Source organism: Lampetra fluviatilis, chromosome 78 (assembly GCF_964198595.1).
Source record: "Lampetra fluviatilis chromosome 78, kcLamFluv1.1, whole genome shotgun sequence".
NCBI classification, from domain to species: domain Eukaryota; kingdom Metazoa; phylum Chordata; class Hyperoartia; order Petromyzontiformes; family Petromyzontidae; genus Lampetra; species Lampetra fluviatilis.
The window spans coordinates 3024812-3039316 of record NC_136352.1 but is presented as its reverse complement, the minus strand read 5'-3'; the positions used below and the strand labels follow the sequence as shown (position 1 = coordinate 3039316).

The window sequence follows — 14505 nt, the reverse complement described above, 5'->3', positions numbered from 1 at the left end:
TGTTGGTGGATGAGGCAGTGTATGGCTATTGGATGAGAATGGTTATGTTTGTCCATCTCTTGGTTAATGCGAGCAATTACTCCTTTCTTAGACCCCACCATGCTAGGAGCACCATCAGTTGTCACACTGGCTAGTTTAGCCCAGTTCAGCTCCAAACCATTCACAGTTTGGCAAACCTTTTCATAGATATCCTCTCCTGTAGTTGTTCCTTTGATGCTTTGCAGTGCAGCAAGCTCTTCTGTGACTTTGAAATAGTCATTCGTCCCACGAATAAAAATTAGAAGTTGTGCAGAATCACGAACATCATTGCTTTCGTCGAGTGCCAAGGAAAAATAGGAAAGTTTTTTTGTGGAGTTTTGCAAATGCTGATGGAAATTGTCTCCCATTTCTTCAATCCTCCGTGTAATTGTAGGTCCTTAAAGACTCACTGTACTAAATAAATCGGCCTTCTCTGGACACATCTCTTTGGCAACAGAAAGAAGGCATTCTTTAACAAATTCTCCCTCAACGAATGGTCTGCCAGTGCACACTGTTAGCTTGGCAACTTGAAAACTTGCTCGCAGTGATGAAATATTTAGCTGCTTCTGCTTCACAAAAGTATTTTGCTGAGTTGTTCATGTATTTTTCAGTTTTAATATTTTATCTTTTCTCACTTCTCCGACCAAACAATCATATTTATCTTCATGTTGAGTTTCATAGTGTCGACGTAAATTGTATTCTTTGAACACAGACACTATATTCTGGCATATCAGACACACAGCTCTTTCCTTGTACTGCATGAAAAAGTAATCATAAGTCCACTGTTTTTTGAATATCCTACACTCCGAGTACATTTTTCTCTTTCTTGACATCATTGTTTCCTAGGGAGTCAAAATTGCTATTAGTAAAATACCAATATATATACAGCGCTACAAAAACAATATACCAGCAATAACTTTGCCCACACAGAGACATACAGACTGCACTGCCCATCAATGCAGTCTGATTGGGGGAACTCCGCTTTTACCCCAGGCTCACACTGGTGCGGGTGCCATTATAAAGTTAATTACACCTGCAGTTTTGTTCACAGATCGCAGCCCAATGAGTGCTCACCAGCGCAGCCCAATTAGTGCTCACCAGCGCAGTCCAATTAGTGCTCACCAGCGCAGTCCAATTAGTGCTCACAAGCGCAGCCCAATTAGTGACCATGGGCCGGATAAATGCCCTCGGTGGGCCGCATGTGGCCCGCGGGCCGTAGTTTGAGGACCCCTGTCTTAGACAATACAAAGTCAAATGGAGATCAGGTAGATGTGCAAGCTTGAGACAATTAAGCCCCAATGCATGCACCTTTGTCACAGGCCTTTCTAATGAATATAATGTGAAGTTGAACACAATTTCTAGGTTCAAACTGCAGTGTAAGAGTGGCCAGTATTTGTGGACCTGTGGGTTGGGTCAGGAGCGACTCAAGTGTTTTTTATCATATCTCATCTTCGACACTCGATGGGTGCCCATAATGGGCATCTGCCCCTGTTTGTCACAAGGTGACCGTTCAGTGGCCTGCATCTGGATATGTGTTTGTAAGACGGGGGCGATGATTGATATGCCAGTCGGATTTGAACCTCTGCAACAAATAGAGAATGTACTACTACTTGGCTTCCCTCTATGAGAGTGCTGCACGTATAGGCCTCATCGAGTCAGAGATCAACTTGTAAATACATTGCAACGTGACGCAGTACATTTCGGTATAGTAATAAAATGTTGCCAATGTGCCTTTTGATTATTTTGAATCATAATTGAAAGAATACCTGTCTGATTCTGGACGTACATGCAACATTTTGTGTATTAATGTCAAACATGGAATATGTGATGTCCGGACAAAGTATCTGTTTTGGTGGTAACCTGTACAAAAACTCACGTGAGAGCTGTTATTTTTGTGATACGGGTCAAAGGATATTTTTGTGAATCAGGACGCATCTGACTGGGGCAACTCATTGTCTCTGAAATCGGGAGCATAGTCGGATCATTCATCAGTTAAGGTATGCCACTTAAAAGTTACGTATAGGAGATACATTCTCCACGAGAACACTAATTATCATTTTGTACTACGTATATAAATTTTGTCGAACTGAGACTTGAAATGGACCTTGCTGATGAACATCAGTTGAAGCAAAGCCCGACTGTTGAGACATTGTACACCAAAACCAGTCCACAGGTGGCCTGTACTGAACACATGCATTCCTAAAAGGCAGTGTTATTTATAGTTTGTGTAAAACATTTGAAGGCATCGCGGATTTTTGTTACAGATTTGTATTCTATTATTTGGTTCTTTCGGTTAAGTCACGTCTAAAGATAAAATAATAAATTAAATTAAATAATAGAATACGACGTTTCGATTGCAACACAAGCAATCATCATCAGGTATAATGAAATAGCGACATAATATCTAACCAGAAAACTATAGACAGACATATTAGCAGACAGATATCACAAGATACATACATAGCGAGAGCAACACAGTTGACAGAGAGGGGTGATCGTCTCTGTGGGGTGGCCTTAAATAGACAGGGGGGGGCGGAGGCAGAGAGAGGGAGGGGGGTTAGAAATATTCTATTCCGGACAAAGTATTCTATTATTTAATTTAATTTATTATTTTATCTTTAGACGTGACTTAACCGAAAGAACCAAATAATAATTCCTGCAGTCATGAAAGTTCTAAAATTAAGATTTGTATTCTAGCCTAGGTTTTTATTGAATTTTTACTTCCATTTAAATGAAACTTTCTGTATGTGTCCATTGATATCCCACCTTGTTTACCACATGTTTACTTAAATATGTAGACGCTTCCTCTGAAGACATCACCTCAAATTAACGAGTGGGTTACGTCAGGGCCTCCTCTCTCTGACTTGTGATGTCACCAAGAGCAGAACTCGCCTCCATGGAATCTAACTACTGCACTGTCTTGGAATGCATTTACACAGTAATCAAATCTTCATAACTGCCAGGGAACACACATTAAAAACCACTTAAAGTACACTTGGAAGGCCTTTTGAATTGTCTTGAAACTAAAACACGCGTAAGGAGGTGTACAAGGAGCAGAGTCTGAGATTGACGTGTGAAATTTGAAGTTCCATAAACCCATCTTTTGTGATTCAAGGACCCAATAAAGATGGCAGCTGGGAAACGTCACCATTCGTGAAGGTGACCTGTGAAGGCTCTAGGGTTTGACTTCCAGGTCGCTAATGGAGCCAGAGACTAATCACATCCATTTGTGGATGTGGAGGTTTGGGAGGACTTTTCGTACAATGTCGAGTAGAAGCAGACAGCATGTGTGACCATTAGTGTTGGGTTTACCTGTAACCAAAATAACGAGACACGGTTTCCCAATGTTTATTTCAATTGTTTAGTTTTTTGTTGATTTGGAATACAGTACTTATTTCAATTGTGATGTAAATTTTAGTTGACGTTTACCTAACGCCATTACTTGGGTAAGGCTTAAGTATTGAATATCGCGTTTTTAGCAGACTCGCAGAACTTTCCAAGAACGTAACCTCCGATATTCAAGGGGCGGCTCTATTTTCTGTCGATCGAGTACAGCAGAGTAGTACGGATTTTCACCAGAAACTAGATCTCTGCTTTCTTGATGTAATTAAGGCCTATGGTACCATAAAGAGGCTTGATGCTTTGGATTCCTTGATTTCGATGTCTTTGCTCACATACTAGGGTTTCCAGGCATATGTATGACCATTAGCCCTCTCATTGTGTGCCTTAACAGCCCGTGTGATGAATTGGGGAATCTTTTTTACTATATCATGAATATATGAAAAAGTATAGACGTGTAATGCATGTGTGACTGTGTATTTTGCACTTCCTCTGCAGAATTGGTCTGATGGAGGAAAGGCACTCAGCGCAGCTCGGTACAAGGAAACAGCACGGATTGTACTGGAAATTTGACAGCACCAGGGAACTCACACAGGAGAGAACCCCTTCATGTGCACTGTGTGTGAGACGAAATTAGCATGTTTATCAGTTCTTCAGAGCCACCAGAGAACACACCGAAAAATTGCCCTTCAAGTGCAGTGTGTGTGGCAAAGCATTTTCAGTTTCATCTGCTCTTAATAAACACCAGAGAACACACAGGAGAGAAACCCTTCAAGTGCAATCTTAGACGTGGTTTAGTTGTAATTTATTGAAGGTGGAGGGGTTACCAGCCCCTCACACCCATCCAGAGCCCCCATTTAGCTGATGTGGTAGCTACGAATGCCCCGAGGGGAAAGGCTAATCGGAATTGGCCCTCCCCCCACAGCACTGTCCACAGTAACAAGAACAACAACCGCCATTCGCCACTAAGTGGCGGTGACGTCACCATGGCGTTTGTGCCGGGCCATGTGCACGGGATAGACCCAGGTGCCATGGGTCGACTGACTCCGTTGACTGGCCAATGCACCACCTGTACCCCCGACTGTGCAACACACAGTGTACACGCACACACACAGTGTGTAAACATACACATTGCATACAGTGTACACACACAATAATGTTCACGTTGGTGTTGAGCTCACGCACCCAAGGGGTCTCTGTTCAAGAGAGGCAACAATATAAATGTAATCTAAATAAACTTAAACTCTAACCCTGATCTCGTTCTCTGACGTCACCACTGTTTTAACTTGGCGTGAGACGCCGGGGAGAGCTGTTCCCTGCTAGTGACGTCATGTCACCAAGGTATTTAACACCCCCCCTCACTAAGGAAAGCTGGCTCGGGTGTGTGGACCAATCAACTTCAAGGACAGTGCATATATTATCAGAGTTATGTTTTTTGTTTGCATTATGACTGCAGGTATTGTGGTCTATGCAAAAAGGTGTCAATTTTGTTGCCCGATAAAAGGGTTAAAATAACAATTATATTTTTTACTGGCAAATGGTGTAAACTATTTTTATATTACCAACCAAGGCTCACAGAGCTGTTAGATCTTTTGTCAGAAGCCACTTGGCCATAGATTATAGATAAACGAAATTGCTTTTCACGTGGAAGATTATAGCAGCCAAATAATCTAAATGCATGTTACTAAATGTGGAGGGAAAAAATCGAAGGACCCTTAGAAAAACAAATACTGTGAGTGAGTGTACTCATTTGTGTTAGTGTACTCCGCAAGCGTACTCTACGTGTGTGAGTGCACTCTGCGTGTGTGAGATTACCGTGTGTGCGAGTGTACTTCGTGTGTTAGAATACTCTGTGTCAGTGTACCCCGTGTGTGTTGTGTGGGGAGCGGCCGTGTTGCGCGGTGACGTCACCCTCAGAGTCGGTGCCTCCTCCTCTGTCTGGCGGGTGACGTCACCAAGAGCAGACCGGAGAGAGTAGTTGGGGAAAGCAGCTGAGAGGTGCGCTTGGGGCGAGTGCTTGAGAGTGAGTCACACGTGTAGAGTGTACAGGGAGAGGGAGTCAGTGTGTTCATTGTAATGTGTGTGTGTGATGTATTGTGCTGTGGTGGCGAGATGTTAACTACCTCACATGGTATGAAGAATGTCGTGGGTTCGAGTCCAACGCTGACACAATAATTGGAGTTTACATTTTTTTCTCTCTCCCTGTAGTGGCATTGATTTTTCTCCACATTTAGAAACATGCATTTTGAGAATTTTGCTGCAAAACATTTCCATATTATAAGCCACTAAGTTGAGCTATCATTTGTGTCCAGGTCGATTCTGAAAAAGAGCTATGCAGCTCAGATGGCTTCACCTGGTAAAATAAAAATAGTGTACTGTGTTTGAGGGTTTTCCAATTTAATTTCTTATTCAGCAGTTAAAGATTATGTTTCAGGAGGGTCCTGCATTGGACTGTTTGACCACCACCAAATATATTTTGAGTTTAGGTTTTGGAGAAAAACGGAAAACCCAGTGGAATGCCGACGGTGACGGCCGACGCCAGGATAGCGGCCACGGGCTCAAAGCGGGGGCAACCTGGCTTTTGTCCCAAGAAAGGAATCCGCTCCCCGCTGCCCTCCACGGTGGCACATCGCCGGCAGGGCTGCAGGCTGAGCCCCAACTTTTTCAGGAGTTCGGTACCTGTAATACACTCGTGGCATAATACGCTCGACACGTATAACTCGTGGTTACACACCTGGTGTCCGAGGCGACCCTTAAGGGTGACCCTCCCCAGCAGTCCCATCCCACTTCCACTTGCAGTGTGCAGCGCACGATCAGGGGCCTGTAGGCGGCCCACTTAAACCCTGACCACGCTGCAGTGTGTTGCACTCACGAGTGACGTTACCGCCCCCCGTGTTCAGCAGAATCTGGGTACGCCGCCTGTTCACCTGCCCTTCCACAAGCGACGTGGCCCCCATTATTCCTGCCACCAGCTCCCGCAGCCAGTCACCCGCAGTCGCCGCATTCTGGGGTGTTGTTGTCGGCATCTGTGTGGGGGTCACTCGCTCACCATTATCATGACAGTTTATTTGTGTTGGGACCACGTCGATTGCACCCCTCTGTGGTCCCCTCTTTAGGGAGGCCTTGGTGTTTAACCCTGGTGCTTCTCTCGCGCGGGCGGTCTGGGGACTGTCTCTCACGAGATGCATAGATAGCACGCACGGGGAAGGGCGGTGGCTCCATAAAAGGCCCCTTGCCTACTTCCCCTTACCCCCCCAAGTGTGCATTTGTTCGAGTTCTGCCTCTTATTGAGATACTCGCCTGGTTAGCCCCCCGACCATGGAGCGCAGCGCAGCCCTCCCACCTCGGACTGGACTATCTCAGCTGTGGACTGCAGCTTGGTCACAGTCAGGTGTACTTGGGTCACCTCCCCGTATACTTGGGTTACCTCCTCGCGTATTTGGGTCGCATGGCCTGCGATATCTCCTATGCCAGTCTGTATCCCTGCCACCCATCCTGGGGTTGTCTCACGGGGTCCCAGAGGCTCCCTCGTCCCCCCCCTCACCTCCTCCTCTGGAAGAAGACTTACAATGGTGCTATCCCGTCCGAGCCGTCGGAATTCCACACGCTCGCGAGCAAATCTCTCACACACACACACGTGCGCGTGCTCGGCAAGGGTGTTAAATGGGGGATATGGGCAGTTCGCATCTGGCTGACACCCCGTTGTGCTTGTCAGATACTGCTAATTTAGTTTATTGGGAATACAGTACAGTACTTATTTCAATTGTGATGTATATTTTATATGCCGTTTACCTAACCCCATTATTTAGGTAAGGCTTAAATATTAAATATCGGCACTTTCCAAGAATGTAACCTCCGTGCTATTCAAGGGGCTGCTGTATTTTCTGTCCATCAACTATAGCACAGGAGTACGGATTTTCAGCAGCAACTAGATCTCTGCTTTCTTGGTGTAATTACGGCCTATAGTACCATAAAGAAGCTTGGGGTTTTGGATTGTTTTTTTGTTTTCGATGTCTCTGCCTCTGCTCACATTCGATGAGGATTTTTATGATTTTAGGCAGGCCCATCTAAAGCTGTGTGACCAGGAGTCAGGGCCCTTTCCTGTTCAATTTGGCTTGTGGCCGAAATTCCCTCTGGCCTCATGCATTACATTACGTAGCATTTTCAAATAATGATGTGTTTTGAGAAGCTCACAATGGCCCTGTAAAAAAGTTGCATTTCATAGAGTAATAATGATACGCTAATCGGTGCCTGGTTATAGTCAAGGGATTATCCCCTGCTGGTCAACCATGTTACGCATGTTGATGATCTGGTCATGGCTACTCAATGATTGAGTTGGAGAATCGTGTTCTGTACTTGGAGAATTCCATGACGAAATGGGGCCTTGCATATGTTCTACAAAAAGATCACCTCCCTGGGAAAATCTTGACTTAAAGTTTTCGTAACTGCAGGAATTAATATTCTTTGGGTCTTTCGGTTAAGTGACGTGACTTAACCGAATGACCCAAAGAACACCTCCCTGGGAATTTAATGTCATACAACACTGCACCTACTCAGCTCTCCATGAATAATCAGGTCGTTCTACACGTGGTGGAGGAGCTCCTATACCTGGTTAATGTGTTCACGACCAGCTTTGGTTTGGCATCCAAAGTCTCACTTCAAATTGGTCTAGCAGCATTATTTCATTAGGCTCTGTAACACTATGTGGAAGCTGCCTGGACTTTTTTACATACAATGCTGTGAGTGTCCATCGCCAAGGTCTAGTCCATTGCAAAGGTCTCCTAAAAAAAACAGGCAATAGTCTACATCATAGACTGCCAATACACTCACCGAGGTTAAGAACCAGGCTACAGTCTACATTATAGACTGCCAGTACGCTCACCAAGGCTAAGAACCAGGCTACAGTCTACATTAGTCGTTTTTTTTATTCTATTCACTTTATTTGTTTTATTATTTTCTATCTACGTGACTTTACCGAAATAACCAAAGAATATGAATTCCCGCTGTCACTAAAGTTTTAAGTCAAGATTTTCCCAGGGAGGTGATCTTTTTGTAGAACATATGCAAGGCCCCATTTCGTTATGGAATTCAACAGGTACAGAACAAGATTTTATAAGAATGTAAATGGTCAGGAAATTAACACTGCACATATGCAGCTGAAGTTATATCTGTTCATCCTCGCATTCAAGCTCATTTGAGCCTGGCTTCACACCTCTAAGTTGCAAATGAACATTAATTTATACATTTCTGCATAATGCAAATAATATTCTTTTCAACAGCCTTTGCTATGTTAGCTAATTTTTCTTAAATAAATATTCCTGTCGTAGCTAGACAACCAAAATTGTGTGCTTGGAGTTTTTGGTAAACATTCATTTTGAAGACACTAGGGTGTCCAGGCATATTTATGACCATTTGCCCTCTCATTGTGTGCCTTAACAGCCCTTGTGATGGATTGGGGAATCTCTTTCACTATATGATGAAAATATGAATATGTATAGATGTGTAAGTCATGTGTGACTGTGTTTATATGCATTCCTCTGTGCCTCAATACTCACATAGATGGTGTGGACATGCTTTTCTGTCTGCAGCTGACCCTCGCTCTGCAGAATTGGCCTGATGGAGCAAAGGCACTCAGCGCAGCTCAGTACAAGAAGGAAACAATGCGACCAGCATGTAAACATCACGGATCGTACTGGAAAATTGACACAGCACCAGAGAACACACACAGGAGAGATGCCCTTCAAGTGCAGTGTGTGTGAGAAGGCATTTTCAGATGCATCTTCTCTTAAACAACACCAGAAAACACACACAGGAGAGAAACCTTTCAAGTGCACTGTGTGTGAGAAGGCGTTTGCAAAATCATCAAATCTTTAGACTCACCAGAGAACACACACAGGAGATAAGGCCTTCAAGTGCAGTGTGTGTGGGAAGGCATTTTTTGATTCATCTACTCTTAAACAACACCAGAGAACACACACAGGAAAGAAACTTTTCAAGTGCACTGTGTGTGAGAAGGCATTTGCACGGTCACCACATCTTCAAAGACACCAGAGAGCACACACAGGAGAGAAACATTTCAAGTGCACTGTGTGTGGGAAGGCGTTTGCACAGTCATCACATCTTCAAAGACACCAGAGAACACACACAGGAGAGAAACCCTTCAAGTGCACTGTGTGTGAGAAGGCATTTTCATGGTCATCATATCTTCAGACCCACCAGAGAACACACACAGTAGACAAACCCTGCAAGTGCAGTGTGTGTGGGAAGGCATTTTTTAATTCATCTACTCTTAAACAACACCAGAGAACACACACAGGAGAGATGCCCTTCAAGTGCAGTGTGTGTGGGAAGGCATTTTTTTATTCATCTACTCTTAAACAACACCAGAGAACACACACAGGAGAGATGCCCTTCAAGTGCAGTGTGTGTGAGAAGGCATTTTCAGATTCATCCACTCTTAAACAACACCAGAGAACACACACAGGAGATAAACCTTTTAAGTGCACTCTGTGTGGGAAGGCGTTTGCAAAGTCATCAAATCTTCAGACCCACCAGATAATACACACAGGAGATCAACCCTTCAAGTGCAGTGTGTGTGGGAAGGCATTTTTGTATTCATCTACTCTTAAACAACACCAGAGAACACACACAGGAGATAACCCTTTTAAATGCACTCTGTGTGGGAAGGCGTATGCAAAGTCATCAAATCTTCAGACCCATCAGAGAATACACACAGGAGATAAACCCTTCAAGTGCAGTGTGTGTGGGAAGGTATTTTCAGATTCATCTACTCTTAAACAACACCAGAGAACACACACAGGAAAGAAACCTTTCAAGTGCACTGTTTGTGAGAAGGCGTTTGCAAAGTCATCAATTCTTAAATCACACCAGAGAACACACACAGGAGAGAAACCTTTCAAGTGTACTCTGTGTGGGAAGGTGTTTGCAAAGTCATCAAATCTTGAAAAACACCAGAGAACACACACGCATCAGAAAATCCACAAGAAGTGTAATCTGAAATCAGCTTGTGAAAGTCAAAGTGCTGCAATGACCCCATTGTTCATGAAACAAGAACCAGAAGACAACCCCAGCCTGGACACTTTGAAAGGTTTCAAGGTGAAATATGAAGAGGCGAAGGTGAAATGTGAAGAAGTAACAGTGAAGAGCGTAGAAGTGAAGGTTAAATTTGAAGATGATTCAACTCCAAAATGGGACCTTCACATAGATGGAGGCAGTGTGAAGCAGGAACTAAATTCTGACTGAGGCAAAACGCGGAAACTCCCAGGAGTTTGTGGATGTGGAGGTGTGGGTGGACTTCTTAGACAATACAAAGTCAAATGGAGACCAGGTAGATGTGCAAGCTTCAGACAAATAAGCTCCAATGGATGCACCTCTGTCACAGGCCTTTCTAATGAATATAATGTGAAGTTGAACACTCAATTTCTAGGTTCAAACTGCAGTGTAAGAGTGGCCAGTATTTGTGAACCTGTGGGTTGGGGCGATCTCTAACCAGGAGTGACTCAAGTGTTTTGTATCATATCTCATCTTAGACACTCGATGGGTGCCCATAATGGGCATCTGCCCCTGTTTGTCTCAATTTGACCGTTCACTGGCCTGCATGTGTATATGAGTTTGTAAGTCCAGGGCGATGATTGATATGCCAGTCGTATTTGAACCTTGAACCTCTGCAACAAATAGAGAATGTACTACTTGGCTTCCCTCTATGAGAGTGCTGCACATATAGGCCTAATCTCGTCAGATCAACTTCTAAATACGTTGCAACATGACGCAGTACATTTCAGTATAGTAATAAAATGTTGCCAATGTGCCCTTTGATTATTTTGAATCATAATTGAAAGAATACCTGTCTGATTTTGTACGTACATACAACATTTTGTGTATTAATGTCAAACATGGAATATGTGATGTCAGGACAAAGTATCTGTTTTGGTGATAACCTGTACAAAAACTCACGTGAGAGCTCTTATTTTTGTGATACGGGTCAAAGGGTATTTTTGTGAATCAGGACGCATCTGACTGGGGCAACTCATTGTCTTTGAAATCGGGAGCATAGTCGGATCATTCATCAGTTAAGGTATGCCACTTACAAGTTACGTATAGGAGATACATTCTCCACAAGAACACGAATTATTATTTTGTATTACGTATACATTTTGTCGAACTGAGACTTGAAATGGACCTTGCCGATGAACATCAGTTGAAGCAAGCCGGACTGTTGAGACATTGTACACCAAAACCAGTCCACAAGTGGCTTGTACTGAACACATGTGTAGTGCCATAAGAGGGGAGGGGCTGCTGGGGGCTCTGGGATCCTAGGCAGATAAGCCCTCGGCGCCAAGCACTAGGATCCCAGGCACCCCAAACAGTTAAGCCCCTTGGCGCCACCAACGGGCGGGCTGTGCGTGCTCTGTGGGATATCTGGGGGCGCACACAACCCCACCCCTCGTTGGGGATGAGGCATAAAAGGGCAGCTCCCTGGCCGATCGGGGCCAGTTGCAGCTCAAGACCCAAGACTAGCCAGCTTAGGACCCTGGACCCCCTCGTCCCGCTTGTCCTTGTAAGGGCCGGGACGCTGTGAGGGCCAGTGGTGGGACTCTGGGACTCCCGGCTCTACGTCCTTGTAAGGGCGAGTTCCGAGGAAGCCAGAGTCCAGACCCGCACCTTGGCTAGGTCGGGTCAATTAGCCTCCCCTAGGATAATTGCAGCCGGAGGACTCCAGAGCGTAGCCAGAGTAGTGTATCTAGGCTGTGTACCTAGGCTGTAGCAGAGTATCAGGACTGTTGGAGTGTTGTAATAAAGAAGATACCTCTACAAGTGTCTCCGGAACCCATTACACATGCATTCCTAAAAGGCCGTGGTATTTATAGTTTGTGTAAAACATTCCTTTGTTTCGTGTAGAAAATGTTCAATGAAAGATGTCTGCCGATCTGTTTTTTTGCAAGGAGGTACTTTAAAGAGGACATTTGAAGGCATCGTGGATTTTTGTTACAGATTTGTATTCTAGCCTAGGTTTTATTGAATTTTAACTTCTATTTAAATAAAACTTTAGATATATCTGTCTGCATTGATATCCCACCTTGTTTACCACATGTTTACTTAAATATGTAGACGCTCCCTCTGAAGACGTCACCTCAAATTAACGAGTGGGTTACGTCAGGGCCTCCCCCTCTCTCTGGCTTGTGATGTCACCAAGAGCAGAACTCGCCTCCACGGAATCTTAACGACTGCACTGTCTTGGAATGCATTTACACAGTAATCAAATCTTCACAACTGCCAGGGAACACACATTAAAAACCACTTAATGTACACTTGGAAGGCCTTTTGAATTGTCTTGAAACTGAAACACGCGTAAGGAGGTCTACAAGGAGCAGAGTCTGAGATTGACCTGTGAAATTTGAAGTTCCATAAGCCCATCTTTTGTGATTCAAGGACCCAATACAAATGGCAGCTGGGAAACGTCACCATTCGTGAAGGTGACCTGTGAAGGCTCTAGGGTTTCACTTCCCGGTCGCTAATGGAGCCCGAGACGAATCACAGCCATTTGTGGATGTGGAGGTTTTGGAGGACTTTTCGGACAAGGTCGAGTAGAAGCAGACAGCATGTGTGACCATTAGTGTTGGGTTGACCTGTAACCAAAAGCACGAGACATGGTTTCCAAATGTTTATTTCAATTGTTTAGTTTTTTGTTGATGTGGAATACAGTACTTATTTCAATTGTGATGTAAATTTTAGTTGACGTTTACCTAACGCCATTACTTGGGTAAGACTTAAGTATTGAATATCGCGTTTTTAGCAGTCTCGCAGAACTTTCCAAGAACGTAACCTCCGATATTCAAGGGGCGGCTCTATTTTCTGTCGATCGAGTACAGCAGAGTAGTACGGATTTTCACCAGAAACTAGATCTCTGCTTTCTTGATGTAATTAAGGCCTATGGTACCATAAAGAGGCTTGATGCTTTGGGTTCCTTGATTTCGATGTCTCTGCCTCTGCTCACATTCGTTGAGGATTTTTATGATTTTGGGCAGGCCCATCTAAAGGTGCGTGACCAAGAGTTGGGGCCATTTCCTGTTCAACTCGGCTTGTGACAGAAATTCACTCTGGCCCAATGCATTAAATTACATAGCATCGTCAATAATTATGTAGTTTGAGAAGCTCACAATGGCCATATAAATAAATTGCATTCGTTACGGTTACAATAATACGCTTATCGATGACTGGTTATAGTTAAGGGATCATTCCCTGCTGGTAAGCCCTGTTGCATCTGCTGATCTGGTAATGGCTACTCAATGAGATGGAGTTAGGGAATCTTGTTCTGATGCCTGGATACTTCCATCATGAAATGCGGCCTTGCATATGTTCCACAAAAATAAATCACCTGCTTGGGAATCCATGTCATACAACACTGCACCTGCTCCGCTCTCCATTAATAGTCAGGCAGTTCTTCAAGTGGCGGATAAGTTCCCATACCTGGCTCATGTGTCGAGCAGCATTATTTTTTTAGACTGTGCAACACTGTGGAAGCTGACTGGACTTTTGCTGCATACAGAGTTGTGAGTCCATCGCCAAGATCAAGTCCATCTGAGACCATCCCTCTCCCTGCCATACTGGCATCACACCCGCCCCTCACCCTTCGTTCTGCAGATGGCGGGCGCACTGGAGGGTGCCACGTAGCCATTTCAGGCTAGGCCAGACCAGGATACGTGGGTCACCCGGCCACAAGGTGCTTGTTGGCGAACACAACCCTTGGGCCGGGCCCCAGGGATGATATTGTGATGCCACAGCGGCGACGCCGCTCTGCCGGCGCCACACCCGCGATGCCCACACCACGGAGCGGCCTGGCCGACGCTGCTCTTCCCTCACCACCCCCCACATGAACACACGCACACACCCCCACCTGGAGCCTCGTGGGAAAGTCACCTGGCCTACAGGTTTTCACCCAGGAGCCCTCGTGGGGAACCTTCACGGTTTCCTGGGGCCAGGGGATTGGCCGAGGCTTCCCCGAGATTAAATGGCACTGCGGCGCCATGAATTAACGTGAAATTACACGGTCATGACGAGGCTACTCAGAAACCAGCACGATATCAGGTACGCCTGAGGCCGTTCCACATTAGTCGGACGAACCAGCTG

At 44.8% G+C, this 14505-nt stretch overlaps 1 protein-coding gene and 1 pseudogene across 2 annotated transcripts in view; one reads left to right on the top strand and one right to left on the bottom strand.

Annotated features, from left to right (window-relative positions):
* LOC144953546 (uncharacterized) overlaps positions 1 to 14505 on the bottom strand; it is a 253823-nt gene that overhangs the window by 147435 nt on the left and 91883 nt on the right. The gene's annotated exons all lie outside the window — the stretch shown is intronic.
* Positions 1 to 14505, top strand: part of LOC144953587 (uncharacterized) — a 31418-nt pseudogene that overhangs the window by 7060 nt on the left and 9853 nt on the right. Inside the window, exon 3 of the transcript XR_013640843.1 lies at positions 8964 to 10617. The product of XR_013640843.1 is annotated as an uncharacterized LOC144953587 (transcript). The remainder of the gene's footprint in view (positions 1 to 8963; positions 10618 to 14505) is intronic.